This window comes from Convolutriloba macropyga, chromosome 1 (genome assembly GCF_964194025.1).
Source record: "Convolutriloba macropyga chromosome 1, txConMacr16.3, whole genome shotgun sequence".
Taxonomy (NCBI): Eukaryota; Metazoa; Xenacoelomorpha; order Acoela; family Convolutidae; genus Convolutriloba; species Convolutriloba macropyga.
This window is the reverse complement of record NC_134468.1, coordinates 69,988,060-70,004,276: the sequence shown is the minus strand read 5'-3', so window position 1 is coordinate 70,004,276 and position 16,217 is coordinate 69,988,060. Positions and strand designations below refer to the sequence as shown.

Genomic DNA, 16,217 nt, shown 5'->3' with positions numbered 1-16,217 from the left:
TACTTCCGTCAGGTTTTGACGATAATTGTTGTGAAATGCCGGGCTTTGTTAACGAGAAGTCACAGTGTCCTTGACATGCATATATGAAACTAAAAAGTGCGAAGCAATTTTATACAGAAACCGCGGCAACCAACTTGTCAACTTGGTGTAAAGAAAAGCGAATGAGACTAAATTATAGAAACAGGCACCTCTTGAACGTCAATGGAATTATAACAACGTATTTTGATTACTTTTTGCTAGAGCGAGTGAACAATCAGCGTGATCGTGGGCTCCAATTTTCACCAAAATTTTCCTGCAGTGGAAAGTGCGTTTTCAGGGAACAAATAGGATTTTGGATGAAAATCAAAAATATTTCGAACAAGTGTTAGCAAAAACCAAAACTTAATCTTTATTGCGGTTACGTTTGTACCGATAATTACCTACTGCTCTCAGGCAGTGTTACCAAAACAAAGCAAGTGAAGAAAATTGAAAAGTTGCTTAGTTTGCTATAATATTGATTTTTAAATGAAAAACGGCATTTTAACCTTAAAATTACTCCCTCTTAGGTTCTATATTAAAATGCGTGTTACTGTACTCTTTGGCTTTTAAGTTTGGTAATTATGACGTCGAGCTGTCCAACTTTGAACCAGGATTATAGAGAGGAGATTGCGAATGGATTCGGGTAGCACGTGACGGATGAAAGAGGTTTCTGGTTCTTTTCATCTTGACTTTGCTGGAAAATTTCCATTTTTCTATCATCTGTTCTTTAATCATCAACAGTCGGGACACCTCCCTCCGACCCTTCAGTATAGCAATAATAATATCATTTTTTCGTGGATAGCAGTGATTTTTTCGTCACTACTATCAGCATGTCGTAGTAGTAAATATTTGGCTGAGTTGATATCTAAGCAATTTTTGCTTCATTTAAATCAGTAGAAGTCAGTCTCCATGAGTTTAGTTGTCCCTCTATTGTGCAGTTAGGACAGTTACAAGGTATAAGCGCCAATGGCAGAGATTGTTTTTGGAGAAAATTTTTGGGGGACAGAAAAGATCCCGTGGGACTCAAGAATCCTTTAATTACGCTGACGTGGAAGTTTGTCAATGAAAAGAATAAGGTCTCAATTTTTTCAATCCCTTAACCATTCAATTACTTAACTGTTAACTTAGCTCTTGAAAGTTTGATTTCTCAAATTAATCGTAACTAATTAGTAACGGAACTTGCGAATATTCTAAACAAGGAGGCTCAGTAATGTGTGGTTGCGCATAATGTCCCGACCCCGCTCATTTTTTTTCGGCTTAATTGTCTACCAAACGAGGAAGGGATAGAAAACTTTCAAAAACTCGACAGTGTTCAAAGTGTTTTTCGACAAGTGTATAAATAAAAAATTGGCGTCCAACTCAAATCACTCAGTGGAATTTAAAAATGCCGCTTTAGAGGGCCGTGAATGTTCGCCTTTATTAAGAATACAAGACAAGACAAAGAAACAAAATAAAAAAGATCAAAGAACAACAACAAGCATTTAAAATATCCAAAATTCGATTTCTATTTGTAGAAAAACTTAATTGAAAAGTTTTGATAGCGTCAGATAAAACCTGAACTAAAAAATATAACTAGTTCGTTGTTCATCAATAGAATTAACTCCTTTACATAAGACACTGGGACCTGTCATTGTTAAGATTGTTTTCATACGACAGAACGAACGAGAAATATAGAAAAAAGCACTCACAAAAAAATTGCGAGAAAACGATGTCGAAGCCGTTATGACCATAATATCTGCCGTAAGAATATAAAATGTTTGGTTGTGCGTTTTTTGAATAACAAAAAATTGACATGTGACCGTTTATTAGTGAGACTATCAAGCAGACAATAAAAGATCAAAGTTAAAAACAATGTTTGTACTTTTCGAAAACAATTAATTTGAAGGTCATAAAAAAACCATTAGCTAAAAATTGAATTCAATAATTAGGTTTGTTCTTTTGTCAAATTGTTGCCATTGAAATTTTTTTATCAGAATATGTCCTACGTTTACAATAAGAACGTCAAATACAGACAAAAAAATTAAAACAAAATCATTTTCGAAGAAAAATCAAATGAAAAAATTGCTTTTGAAGAACCAGTATCGAAGCCTTTAAAACCATGAATGCACTTAAAACATTAGATATCTTAAATTTTGCTTTCCTTTGATGCCATCAACGTGATATTTGACCCGTAATTTTTGAGATTAGGTAACAAACAGACAAAAGAGAATGTTACGCACTGATTTTTAATAGTGATCCTCGTGGTGTTATTGAGGTTTATATTTAAAATTATTAACTTGAATAATTAGCATTTTACAAGGACTTATTTTGGTGTTTCACAGTGCGATTTTTAGCAGATATATTTTGAATAAAATTAGCTAGTAATAGCCTTTTATTGAGCGGTTCAGATGCGTGATATATCCACTAGTTTGCCTTGCTTTTTAATGTTAAGTTAGTCGCTATTTCTTCTGTAACTAAGTTTACCAAACTTGGAGGTTTTCAAGAGAATTTCCAGTTCAATCTTTAATTATTTTTAGCAAGAATTATTTAATAATTTTAACAAGAAGTTTCTCGAGTTTTATCAAGTTTTTATAAGACGATAGGCAACTGATTGTCCGGCTGGTTCTCCGGTGTTCTGGTGATAGTGGGTTCCGCAAGATTGTGACTTGAGTTGTATTGGTCCTTCGCAAATATTTACTGATTTTCAAGTAGGGCGATTTCCGGCTTTTGTACGTCTCTTGATGTTTGTTAAGTACATATACAAGTTCCGTATTAGCACCTACTTTATCAGAATAATTACTTCACCAAGTACATTATCTCTCATGAAGTTAATTACTGATTATGTGAATTTATCATCAAGAAACTCAAAAAAGTAAATATTGAGGCTTTTAGGCACTTGAAGTGTTTGCTAGTAAAAGCTGTCAATCTGCAGTTGTTTTTCGTAAACATAAACAAATTAGAGGTTACAGGCCTAGATGGGAATACTGGCTATATATGGCCTTGAAACTAACTGAATATTAATTAATATAAAGCACTTAATTATGGATATTTTAAGGAATACCATCACGTAACTATGAGGGACGAAATAGGTGCGTGACACTACCCAACTTTAGGAAAATTTTCCATGAAAATTTTGAGAAGGAACTGGGTTTTTACAATTTTTCTATAAAACATATAATCTGCACAAGTATAAGGATATACACATATTTTTGTTGGAGCCACCCAATTTATATTTTCTTAGAAAAGAGTTTTGGAACGAAAGCATTTAAGGTAAAGACAATGAAAGAAGATAAGAGAAATAAAGTTTAAGTTAAGACAAGGTTAAAATAAAGAGGGTTAAGACAAAATTAAGGGTTTTGAAGGAACATTAAGAATGTCAAAATGCGCTAATGTTGAGGAAATAGTGAGAATAGAAGGTAGAGTTAGGGTTTAGAGAACACATTAAGATTAGCACTGAAATTTATCATGCTTATTTCACTGAGTAATAGCTCTAAACTTTGAAAACATTTGAACTGACTGAATAAGTGGTTAACAGCTCTGGTTAATTTTCTAGGGTTGGAGTACTGATTTATTGGTTTAAATCACTTATGATGAGAACTTAATGAATGAGGGGATATTTTAACTGTTAAAAGAATAATACTTGTCGAACTATATAAGACTTTCAAGAGCTTAAAGCATACTCTCCTCTCGGGGTTGAGCTTGATGATCCATTTCGTCATCTGTGTTAAATCGGTCCATGGTGTTGAGCGATATGGTAGAAGTTGCAGGCATGGAATTTCGTCGTTGTCGTTTGAGGGTTCCAAGTTCTTCTGGAGAGATGACTGTTGGCGGTTGCTTGAGCTGTTTGGCAAGAGTTGTGACTACATCTGCTTTTAGATGTTTGGGCACGGAAACTAATGGGTTTAGCGGTACATTGGTTCCGTTAAGCTTCATGAAATTCGGTACCATTCGTCGTAAAAAGGCTACTTTATGGTATAAGAACATGAAGAAAATATGTAACGCTAGAGTTCCGATAAAGACAATGATTGTTAACGAGAGAGAAAGTTTGATCGGAACGTAAGATTCAAGTTTGTCAATAAGTGCTGGTTTAAATGACTTCATTTCAGTTGTAATGGGCTTTGCTATAGCGTCTAGTGATTCTGTTGATAACTTTCGATTCGAGTAAATAAATTCTGTTTTAACTTTCTTCAATAAATCGAGATTTGCTTCGGTGGGAGAGTCATATTTCGGAAGTTCGTGTATGTTAGGCACTGAATCAATTAAATGGGCAAGTGGATCTGGTAATTTAACATTAATTCTGGTTGCTGGAAGGTACTGACAACTTTGTAAATCAGCTCGAATCTTAATGTTGTCACTGAACATTGTATGTCCACATTTTAATGTTATTAAACAGATGTTACAACCTTTATGAGGAATATTGGTGTGTTGACCATTTTCATCCATACCAATCTCACTAAGGGTAAAATCACTTGAAGCTGATGTTAGGAGCCAAATTCCGTATCCAAGGTTCTGTGCTCGTTCTGGGTTGGGTAACAAAACCTTCTCTGTATCACATACTTTCAATGCTGAGATTGTGTGGTGAAACTTGAGGGTTGCTAGACACGAGGAGAATCCTAGGTGGGTTTCCATTGTCTCATGACAGATTCTGTATCGTGGCGATCCAAGGCAGTTGTCATACTGAGCTTTCGTCAGTACTGTTGTTTCCATCTGTCCTTCTGAGATTGCTAAGTACTCTCCCTCTATTACATATCGTAAGGCGTCTACGGAGTCCTTTTGAGGCATAGGGATTACTATTGCACGATAAACTTCGAACACTGTCTGGCTAGAGGCTAGGGGAATGGCTAGTGTCAGTAAAAGTCCGTCTTCAACTGTCGAAATCTCTTGTACTAATTTCGCATCGTAGTACGAAAGGATGTCAGTCATGGGTATTGCCAAAGTTAGACGATCTGGGGCGTTCTTTTGGCTGTCATGGACTGCATCAAGGATCTTTATCAAAGATTTACGAGGTACTAATAAGATTGGAAGACGTTTGTCAAGTAACGTAGGGATGGCATTTATAACATTAATTCGAAAAGAATATAAGGCTGCTCTGTAACTTTTAATATCTGCATAAAGAGTGAGAAGTAATGATGCTGCTGTGTCAAAGTTAAAGTTCAATTGTTGTTGTGATAATTGAATTTCCATACAGGAGGCTAGTGCATTCAGATTATGATCTATAATTGCAAACTGTTCCTCTACTAGTTTCCAGTTTCTGTTCTGGTTTTCTTGCATTTCGTTTTGAACTTTGTAAACCTTTGCAAGTTCGTCAGCAACTAGAAAGAATTTCTCATCGGTTTGTGCGCTGATTTCCATTACATAGTCATTGAGGCTGTTGAAATTGTTGGCTAATCTGTCGATGTTCTCAGCATTTTGGGACGTTCGCTGACAAGATCAGAAAATTCCTGTAATTCCACCGCATCCTCCGCTACTCATTGCGATTCCTGGACCAAAGAGTCCAATTCCAGCAACTGCGGCTGCTATTGCAAGCGGGGCGGCTCGTTTTTGTCGAGTGTGAGGGTCTTCTTCGACTCTAGTAAGGAGTTTTTCAGTCTCGTTGCACAATTTTAGGACTTCAATTTCGGCTTCTTTGGTTTCATTGAGTATTTTCGTGTAAAGCCAATCAACATTGAAGGCAGCTGTTTGGTTCCGGTAAGTAGTGCTATGGGTAAGGTTGCAAAATTCCGATTGCGTGATCCATTTTTTCGAGAGTTCATTAAGTAGAGTCTCTACTTGTTGTCTGATAGTGAAATTATAGCGAGGAAACGGTACTAAAAATTCCACATTTATGAACTTTTCGGTAATCAGAATCTTTCCTTCTTTATGGAAGATGATGCCTTTATCCAGAGCTGCTTCTGTATTAATCGGGGTTTCAAAAGTGGGGCCTAAAAGTAAGAGATTCAACACAATTGTGAGTAACATTTTCATATTTCAATAATATCGACTATGTTTCAGGACAATCTTCTACTGATGTGGCTCTTCTGAGTGTTTCAACTGGCTCTATTTGGTCTTCCGGTGTTTATTTGCTCATTCAGTTACTTTTACTCGGGCTTCTAGATCTAGTTTTCTCAATATGGCACTTGTTTATGTGATGTTTGTTTATTTCAGGTGTACTTTACTTTTAGGTGATGTGTGCTGATGTGTGTATTTATTGATATTACTACTGAATATGGTGTTTAAACATGTCGAAGTGTGGTTATTTGGTTGAATGATGGGTGTGTGATGATGGGGATAGTGGTTGGGGGGGGGTCGAATTATGCAGTCTTTACATGTTTTTTCAAGTTTTTCAGGTTATTTAATATCAATATGTGTTTCAATATTACTGCCGGGCCGAATAATATCACTCTGGGGTGCTGCGGCAACGGGACCAGGTTTGTGTCAAGGAACCGGGTTCACTGGTCTCGATTGCGTCACCCAGGGTGTAATATCAATAATAGTTCAACTGTAGATATTAGCTTAGAAGACGGAGGAAGTAGTTGGAATTGGGACTCAATATTATTAATAGTATTCATATTATTATTCTTATTATTCGGGATTGTTGGGATGTGGAGAAGTAGAAGGAGAGGATGATGTGCGGGAAGAAGGAGGGAGAGGGAGGAGAGAGTGAAGATCAGGAAGATGAGGGAGGAGTTGAGATGGGGGAGACGGCAGTATAACTAGTTATTTATATTTATTTATTTAACTTATTAACTGACTTTTAGCTGTATATGTTTAGTTGTAGTTTGGTGTAATATAGCCTAATATACTGACTAATATACTTGGTGCTACTAATATTTAATAAGGTGCTTATTAATATGGTAGTAATTAATATATCAAGACTTGTTTTGTGGGGGGGATTGAGGATATAGGTAGGGGACAAAAAGAAGAATTAGAGAGGCGTAGTAAATAAATGAATGCTTGTGAAGGGTGTAATTGTGTGTTCAGAGCGTTGTTGTGTGTTTTGCGGCATGTGTTATTAACTATTAGCGGTCATTATAGAATGGTATTTAAATGTCCTTGGCATTTGTTGCGTAATTTGTTCTGTTTGTGTGTTTTTATTCCTGTGATTGTTCATTTTTGACTTAAAACTTTAGTTTTCTGCTTGCTTAATAACTAGTTTGACTCAATTTTTAAACTTTCAGATAGTTATTGTGAATCATGGATGTTGCCCAGTATGAGGATTTTCTGACTTTCTTGCGAGTAAGTCGTTGTCTCAGTCTGAATGGATGTATCCATCATTTGTTCGGTCATCTGAGGAGCGACGAGCTTATCGGGACAAAGCAGAACATATGGTACTGGGGACAAAGAACGTGAGAACATCGGAATTGGCCGTACATCGGGAGGTGTTGATGAACAAAGTGGAAGTGAAGGTGGGCAACGAGATGCAAGTTCAGGAGAAGGAAATTCCAACTCAGCAGATGGTGTCTCAGGAGTTGGCTTCGCTTCATGTTGGGTTTAGTGCTTCTGCAAAGCACATTACTCGTGTGAGGTCACAAGTCGATGGCCTGAAAGCTGCTGGGTTCTTCTTTCCACGGTCAATGGGAGGATTGCAGGCCGCTGTTGAAAGGTAATTGCATATATTTATAATAATTATTTATATTTTTATTTGTTTTTCTTTAGTTTGTGTAGTAGTTGTAGTATTTTACTAGTGGTGAAGTGGTGTATGCTTATTGTTTAGAGCTAATCGTGAGTGTGTGCCATGTTTCGTGAAGAAAATGTTCGGCAAAGAGGTGCACTGCACTTTTTTCCGTGCAAATCTTCGTGCAAATGTGTGTGCCGAATTGGGGTACGAGTTTTACAATGACATTTATGCTGAGCATGTGGACATAGTGTCATTCAAAACTCCAAAGTTGCTTGGTGCGGCTGGTGTGAGGGCCGAAGTTGGTGGTCTGTGTGCTCTCAGTGCTCTGTACTATACATTAACTGGTCGGAAGTCAGGTATTTGTTGTGTTTTGTCGCAATTTTCACTAAGTTTATTATTTTAATTCACATTTGTTTGGTTTTTTGCAGACAAGAAGGTTCCCAAGCATAATGTTCGCGCTGTACGCTTGGCTATTGTGGCCAAGATGCGTTCGCCTGGATTCTCTGAGCTTGTAAAGGACCAGTTAGGGTACTTTGTGTCGGAGTATGAGATTGCTGAGAGTGAAGATAATGGGTCGTTGGCCGAGTTCTGGGTAAAGTTTTATTGTAATTACTATTAATTTTGATATGTGCATGTGTAGGTAGGTACTCTTTGAGGTTTTGTTGTTTAGTTTGTCGGTATGGCTTCTTTCCTGGGATGCAACGTCATTATTTATTGGCAGTATACTGAGGAAATGGGGGGCGGCTGGGTGTGTTACAGGCATTCTATCAATGCTAAAACCACCGCTCCTGCTGTATTGATCCAGTGCATCGGGAAATTCATCGACAATGAGTATCGGTACCATTGTGAGCCAATCGTAGACTTTCCAAAGTGAGTATTTAGCTGTTTTTGTGCAGGTTTATCGTATTTTCTATGTAATTTTCGGGCTTTTTGTTCATTATATTGACATTTAAACAGGTTGGAGGATGCTGAGCGGTACGTGACTCGTTCTACTAGGACAAGGGGTCAGTCCGGTCAGTGTACTAGTGGTCGTGGTGCCGTAGCTGAGGATAGCGCCGATGAGAATTGACTAGTGTCGGTGCAATTATATTCATCATGTAGTTTAGTTTCATCTATAGGTGAGTTTTTACTTATTATTTGTCAATTGTAGCTTTGTTAATTGGATTTGACTGTTGGAACTAGCAGCTGTGAAATGTGTGAAGGTGTGGTAACATTTTAATTGCAGTGTGTGACTTTATAATGACATATTTGTGAAAGTGAAATTCTGGTGACATAACGACTTTTTTGATTTTTGAGAATTAAATTTAATTTACTTGTCAATTATTGATCATAGACTGGCTCTAATGGTTCTCGATACTTGTCCTGGTTGTTAGCAGCACTTGTGTGTAATGTGTAATTTGAACTGGTTTGGAAGAGTATTTGGTACTAATTTTCACATGTGATTTTTTCGTAATTTTGGTGATTTTTCCGCATCAGGGCTGGTGTGGTAAATATGTGAATTTTTCAATTTTTATTGAACTTTGGGCAAATTTTTTGGCTTGGCCCACTCAGTAGACATCGGTGGGGAATAACTATGCAATAAATTCAGGTTTTTGGACACTTTTTGGTCAACTTTTTTACTGATGTTTGAAAAAACGAAAAATGCGAAAAATTGAGGGCTCCAGCGTCACTCAATTTTTAAATTGCTCCAATCGGGCTCAAAATTGGCAGATCGCTTCAGTGGCTCAAAAAACCCTGCAGCGCAAAAATTTGGCGCAATTTAAGCATTTTTCACGAAGTTATGATTGTTTTCGTGATCTGAACCTGGCTATTTTTGAATCATGAAATTTCGGTCTGAATAAGTCGTCACTGTTCATACATTATCGGTATTGAATGGTTAAAATGGTACTGTCTGTGCTTGGTACTAATGTATGTTACTGGATTATAGGGTTTGAAGTTATTTATTGGGTCAGAACATTGATTTTTGCGTCCAAAATGCAAATTTTCAAGCATGATTTTTCCACTAATTGAGCTTCTTCGAGACATGTGTCAGTCTGGTGATTCTCTAGTGGCCTAAATCAGGTGCTAACTGTTGTTACTGATATCTGTGGCTATCAGGGGTAGCATTTTGGTAGGTTTGGAGTTGATTAACTTAGATTTTATACCAGTTTTTCTGTGAAATGTACTGAATTTTTTCTTGTGAAGCGTCATGTTTGGTGCATAAGTTGACATAGATTGAAGATAATTGACTTTTGACAGGAATTGTGGGTCATACTAGTGAGTACTATGTTGGTGGCAGCTATTGGTGTGGTTTAATGCATTATTTGACTATAATATATTGAGTTTTTCACTTTAGAATTTCTGACCAAATTTTAAGAAATATCTGCAATTTTCGATTTTTTCACTTTTTTCAACATTTATGAATTTCTGTGCAATTGTATGGGTTTATTGGGCTTGGGTAACTACTAGGGAGACTGAATATTGGATATGGGCTCATAATTCGGCTACTTGATACTATTTTTATGTTCTAAATTTGGCTCTGTTTTGACGAATTTGAGAAGAGTTTGGTAAGCTTCAGTATTTTGCTATTATTTCAACTTTTTACTTAACAATTTTCAATATTTTTAAAATGGGCGTGTAGAGCTTGAGCATGCGGATGTTTTAGGCTAATAATATCAGGTTTTCAATCAATATTTTGGATTTTATGAACATGTGCGTGAATTTTCAAAAAGTCTCCAAAATTGAGGGGCCCAGCGTCACTCAATTTTTAAAATGCTTCGATTGATCTCAAAATTGGTGAATCGCTTTATCGGCTCAAAAAACCCTGCAGCGCAAAAATTTGGGCAGTTTCAACTATTTTTTCACGAGTTATAACGTTTTTGCTGCAGTGAACCTGGGTTTTTTGAAAAGGCTCAGATAGGGGATAGGTTATTGGCTATGAGGCTATGAAGAACTTGTTCAGAATGATTGATATTGCTATGGTTGGACTGCTCATAAGTGAGGCTAACTGAATTAACAATAAAATTGGGCATATTCGGGTATTAAGATGCATGTTTGATCACTTTTTTTGGAAATTTCACTCGATTTTTTGTGACTTTCATTACTTTGGCAGTCTTTTCTCAGCTTGTATTGGCACTAGGGGGCTGGGAGTGCATATTCTGAGAGCTATAGATGTGGGCGTGCTGATGGTATGGTTAATTGCTGTCAGAAGTTAATAATATTGACTCTAGCTGGAAATAACTGAATTTTTCCTGACAAAATTGTGGCGATTTCAGAGCTTATTTGGGTTTAAGTCTTCACGGTTGATACTGGGACGAGCTGGGACTGGTTTTTATGGTACTACAAAGCTAGTGGGGGGTCGCACTAGGGTTTTAGGGGGTATAGGTGGCTTTTATCGGGTCAGGTGGAGAATAAATTGACAAAATTTTTGAAGCGGAGGATTGAAGCAGAAGCGCAATTTTCGTTTTTTCGTCATTTTTCAACATATACTTGGAAATATTGGGTTTTAACGGTTGTTTGAGGTTGTACCATGTAGGTGGCAGCTGGGGGTAGCTGCTGGAGGCATTTGGGACAGTTTTTGGCATGTTTTTGGGATATATAATTTACACTACATTTTAATCAATTTTAACGCACTTTGGTAGGGTTCGATATTTTTGTCATGACTCAAATTTTATTGATTTTTGACGGGATTTTTGGGTACTGGGATGTCAAGCGTGAGCAGTAGGATGGTCTAGGGCTATAAAATGGGTCAATTGAAGGTTTTTTGTAGGAGTTATCATTGAATTCGAGCGGATTCGAAAAGTGTCAAAAATTGAGGGCTCCAGCGTCACTCGATTTTTAAAGTTCTCCAAATCGTTTCAAAATCTGCATGTCGGTTCCTCGGCTTGAAAAATGCTGCAGCGCAAAAGTTTGGGGTGATCGGGGCATTTTTCACAATATTATGATTATTTTTCTGAAGTGAACCTAGGATTTTCGGAAGGGTCAATTTTAGGCTAAGTTTTTGGTACTTAGAACGGGTCGAATGGGGTCAATAATGGCTGGAATCGCTTTTACTGGATAAGGGATTTTCAGAACAATAGGTTAATCCAGGTTCGGACAAGTAGTTTTGGAGATATATCAAAATAACTGGATTTTGAGGTCAAAAATTTTCGGTTTTTTGGCAATTTTTGGGCTTTAGGGCTAAGTTGCTCAGGCTTGTTGGGCTTTTGGGGCGGATGAAGGGTACTGCTGGACTGTACTGGGTCTGTACATACTAATGGATATAGATGGTTATGGGTAGAGGGTCGAAGACTTGACATATAAGCTCAAAAATGATGTTAAAATCCAATTTATCATAGCCACTGGCGAGTTTTGGAAGACTTAAGTGTGTAATTCCTGCATCTATTACTATTTCTCTCAGTTCATAGAGACTTGCTAATACTGATTCGTAAGTGGGTTTGTGGTAGTATTTGAATTTGGTAACTAAACTGAAGATATAACGTTCAGAAATGGGGTCGAAGTAAATTAAAACTGAGCCAATATCAGGTGGATATCTAAGTCTAATTGCACTTGGGGCTGCTGGGTACCAGATTTTGACTTGTCGGGCTAATCCCTTTGCCATTGCAAAGTCTGCTGATATACAGTGTGCAAAAGAGTGTGGTGAATATAAGATATCTTTTGGAGAACTTAGATATGTTGCATTTATTTCTTGGCTAAAATGGTTTAGATTTTGATTAGATGAGCCTGGTGAAGGTTTTTTCGATTGAGATCTAGTTACTGGTTTATTTGCTGAACTGCTGGGCTTTCTCCCTGAATGTTTTGCTATACTTGCTCTAACTTGATCTAGTTTTGTCTCTCTGCTTGGTGTATTTGACTGTTGTGCTGCTTGTGCTGATGCTTTTATTGCTTCACGTTTTTCTTCTTGTTCCAGTCTGGCACGTGCGTTTTTTGGTCTAGGACTGCCTGATCTTCTAACTTGGTTGGTTAGGTAAGGGTTTGTTCTATCTTCATCGTGTAACCATATTTGTCTAGTTATTTTAAATCCTTGGACATTTTTCTTCTGTTGGTATTTTGGTGATTTGAAAGCACTTTTTTCTGGTTGTCGTTTAGGGTGATAAGGTCGGGCTCTTAATTTTCTATCAGTTAACGCAAATTGTTCTTCACGTGTTTCTGGAGGCGAGTCACTATCGAATGGTTCTATTGACGGGCGAGGCCGTTGATCTGGTAGGAACATTTCATCATCTGATGAAGATGATACAAGAGGAACACGAACTTCTGGTTCTTGATGTCTAATTTCGTCAGCAATTAGTGGATTAACTGGTATTTGGGCAATTTGTTCTGCATCCAGATTTAGGTCAGCTAAATTTTTGTCTGAACTGCTATTTTCATTAAATAAGTTTGGAATTGCTTCATCTGAGCTTGAGGAATCAAATACTGGAAGATTAACTGGGGCAGTTCGTGGTCTAACTGCTGGTGCTACTACACTTGGTGGGGCCGGTGGTGCTGCTGGAGGTGCTGCTACTGCTGGTCCTGCTAATGGTCCACCTAGAGGAACATTTATGGTCACTCTGACTGGATCTTGTTTCACTTTCTTGGATTGTTGTATCTCTGTTTCTTGCTCATTGATTAATTCTGGGATATGTTTATCAAATAGGTCAGGTTCCATGTGTTGTCTTCTCGACGGATCAGGTTGAAAGTTTACAGGATTGATGACTTCAAGATCTTCAGGAGGTTCACTTGGTTTAATTGGCTTCAGTCTGATGCGATGAACACATTGGGTGTAGTTCGTATTTACTTTTCGAATGATGTAATTAGAATCAGTTAGGGCTTTTTCCACTTTATATAGCGGGAGCCATTTCTGTACTTGGGAAGCTATTACTGTTGATTGTTCTAGTAGCTTAGGATTTAAAAGTAAACAGAATGATTTCTCCGGAATCGGTTTCGCTGAAGCTTTTTGATCATAATACTTTTTGTACTTCAGGTATGCGGTCGTCAGTTTTTCTTTGTTTTCTCCAAACTTTTGCATCATGGCATCTTGCAGTTCATTTACAAAGTCAGAGTTTACTGCTACTGCATCCATTACTTTTCTGGAGAACCGTATGTCAAGGGGTTTTATGGGTTCTCTGCCATGGAATAAAGTTGAAGGACAACAATTTGTCGCTGAATGATATGAAGTATTATGGATAAAGGTTGCAAGAGGAACATATTTATGCCAGTCTTTCCATTGTTCTTCTGTATTAAGTTTCAGAATTCGTTTCAGTGGTCCGTGAGATCGTTCTACTGCTCCGATAGTCTGAGGGTGCTTTAGTGAGGCATGTTTTAGCTTTACTTCTAGTAAACTTGCTAATTCTGACATTAATTCAGAAGTAAAGTTAGTTCCTAAGTCACTAAGTATTGTTTGAGGAATGTAGCTGTGTTGGAAGAACACCTTTACTAGTTCTCGGGCTACTGTGTTGGCATATCCATTTGTTAATGGAACTGCGAATAGGTACTTTGTGAAGACATCTATTGCACTCAAAACATACTTAAATTGCGATGACTTTAGGGGGCCTACTAAATCTATTTGGAGCATATCTCCTTGATATGATTGTAGTGAACTGACTGGTTGTAACTTTGGTGTAATATGGCTTTTTGGTACTCTGTTAAGTTGAAGACAAGTGAGGCAGTTTTTGATGAAACTTATGAAATGTTCGGTGAAGCCTGGATAATAAAATAGCTTTCTAAATTCCTGAATTGTTGCTTTGATGCCTAAGTGACCTGCTGTTTGTGAATTATGGAGCCTATATATAGTCTCTTTCCACAAATGCTTAGGTACGCAGAATTGTTTATGAAGTACTTTTCCAGTATCATCATAAAAATTCCGGTATAAGACATTCCCTTCAAGAATTAATCTGTTTAAATGTTTGTGATACTTTTTCAAATTTGTTGTAGCATACTTTAGGTCTGGTTGTTGATTGTTTTGTTGAAGCCAGTTTATTACTGTTCTAAGGTCTGTATCTTTTTGCTGCTCTTCTGCTAAATTAAGGCTAATTAAGTTGTCTGTAAGATCTGGGAACTCATCTAATGGATTTGGGTACTCAATTGAATTTATTTCTGTTTTTCTTTTTAGTTTAAAGAGCCCTTGAATTTCTGTTACTGGTAAGTTACTTTGACGTTTTTTGTATTCTTCATAAAGTCCAATCTTTTTGAGAGCGTTCAATGCATCTCCATTTAGTTCGTCGTCGTTAATTTCAGTGTCTAGAAGTACGTTTAGTTCAACATCAGGATTTTGTGCCTCTGTATCAATTTCTATTTCTCTGACTGGAATTCTATCTGTTAATTTCAAAGACATGGTTGCTGTTTTATCATTCTCCATTCGGGAGAGGAAATCTGCTGCATAATTAGCGCGTCCAGGAATGTGAGCAATACTATATTAAATGCGAGTATTCTGTCTAAACAATTCCAAATTGATGGCGGTATTACTTTTGACTGGAAGAATTGTGTGAGGCTTTTGTTGTCAGTGAGTATAATTACTTGTTTGCTTGATCCCCAAATGTAGTGTGAAAAGTAGTCCAGTGCATAGTACAAAGCTAAGAACTCTTTGTAATAAATTGAGAACTTTAATTGTGTGGCATTAAACAAATGCGATCCAAACGAAACGGGAGCGTATGTTTTCTTTTCTTTCTTTCCTGTTTCATTTACGTAGTCTTCCACCATTAGTACAAAACCTGCACCGTGGTAACTAGCGTCACAAAGAATTACATACTGTAGCCCTGGTTTTGGCAATCGCAAAGTTACATTCGTTTCTTCCATTAGATCCTTCTTTATTACTTCTAATGCTTTTACATGTTCTTCTGTGGTTTCAATTACTGCATCCTTCTTCAGGAGCTTGTAAAATGACATTAGTTTTTCACCTAAGTTAGGAATGTAATTTCGGAAGAATTGCGTGAAGCCGATTAATCGTTTTACTTGTTTTGTTGTTTTCGGCATTTTAAATTTATCTAAAAATTTAGTTATTTTCGTTTTTTCCGGTGAAATTCCTTCTGCACTGATGTTGTTTCCAAGAAATTTCATTGTGTCAGTTGCTATTTCGCACATTTCGGGTGACAATTTTAATCCAGATTGACGTATACACGTAAAAATTTCTCGTAAAGAGGGTACCAATTGTTCAGAATTTGTTACTGCATTTCCAATATCATCCATAAACTGGGTACAGTTTCCTGATGCTAAACATGGGTCCAAATAATGTCTAATGAAAGAGCTAAATCCGGTTACTGACTTATTCAATCCTTGTGCAAGACATTTATATGCATAAGTTCTCGAAGCAAAGTTAAATGCTAGCAGTTGCACTGATACATCGTCTGCCATTTGCACACAGTGATATGCTTGAGAACAGTCGAGTTTGGTAAACAATTTTTTCCCGGCAAAGTAATTTATTGCGTCACTCATGTTGGAAATCGGGAAGTTGGTATTCACATAGTCATTTTTCAACAAGTGGTTTACTTTTCTCAAGTCAATTAATAGTCTAAGTCTTCCTGAATTTTTCCGTTGAGCGAAAAGTGGACTACTATATCTTGATTGAGACAAAGTTGTTATCAGTCCGTAATAATGCATTAGTGCTAGCTCTACTTGTAACTCATTTCTCAAATGGACTGGTGTTGGAGGGCCTTGTTCGTAAATTGGTATG

At 37.1% G+C, this 16,217-nt stretch overlaps 1 protein-coding gene across 2 annotated transcripts in view; it reads right to left on the bottom strand.

The window, feature by feature from the left end:
• Positions 1-16,217, bottom strand: part of LOC142342048 (GTP-binding protein 4-like) — a 323,401-nt gene that overhangs the window by 146,329 nt on the left and 160,855 nt on the right. Inside the window, exon 1 of one of the 2 annotated variants that reach the window (XM_075393227.1) lies at positions 6,806-6,817. The exons of the other annotated variant lie outside the window; for it this stretch is intronic. The gene's annotated coding sequence lies outside the window, so the exon portion shown is untranslated. Of the gene's footprint in view, positions 1-6,805; positions 6,818-16,217 lie in introns of those variants that run through there. 2 annotated transcript variants of the gene reach the window in all.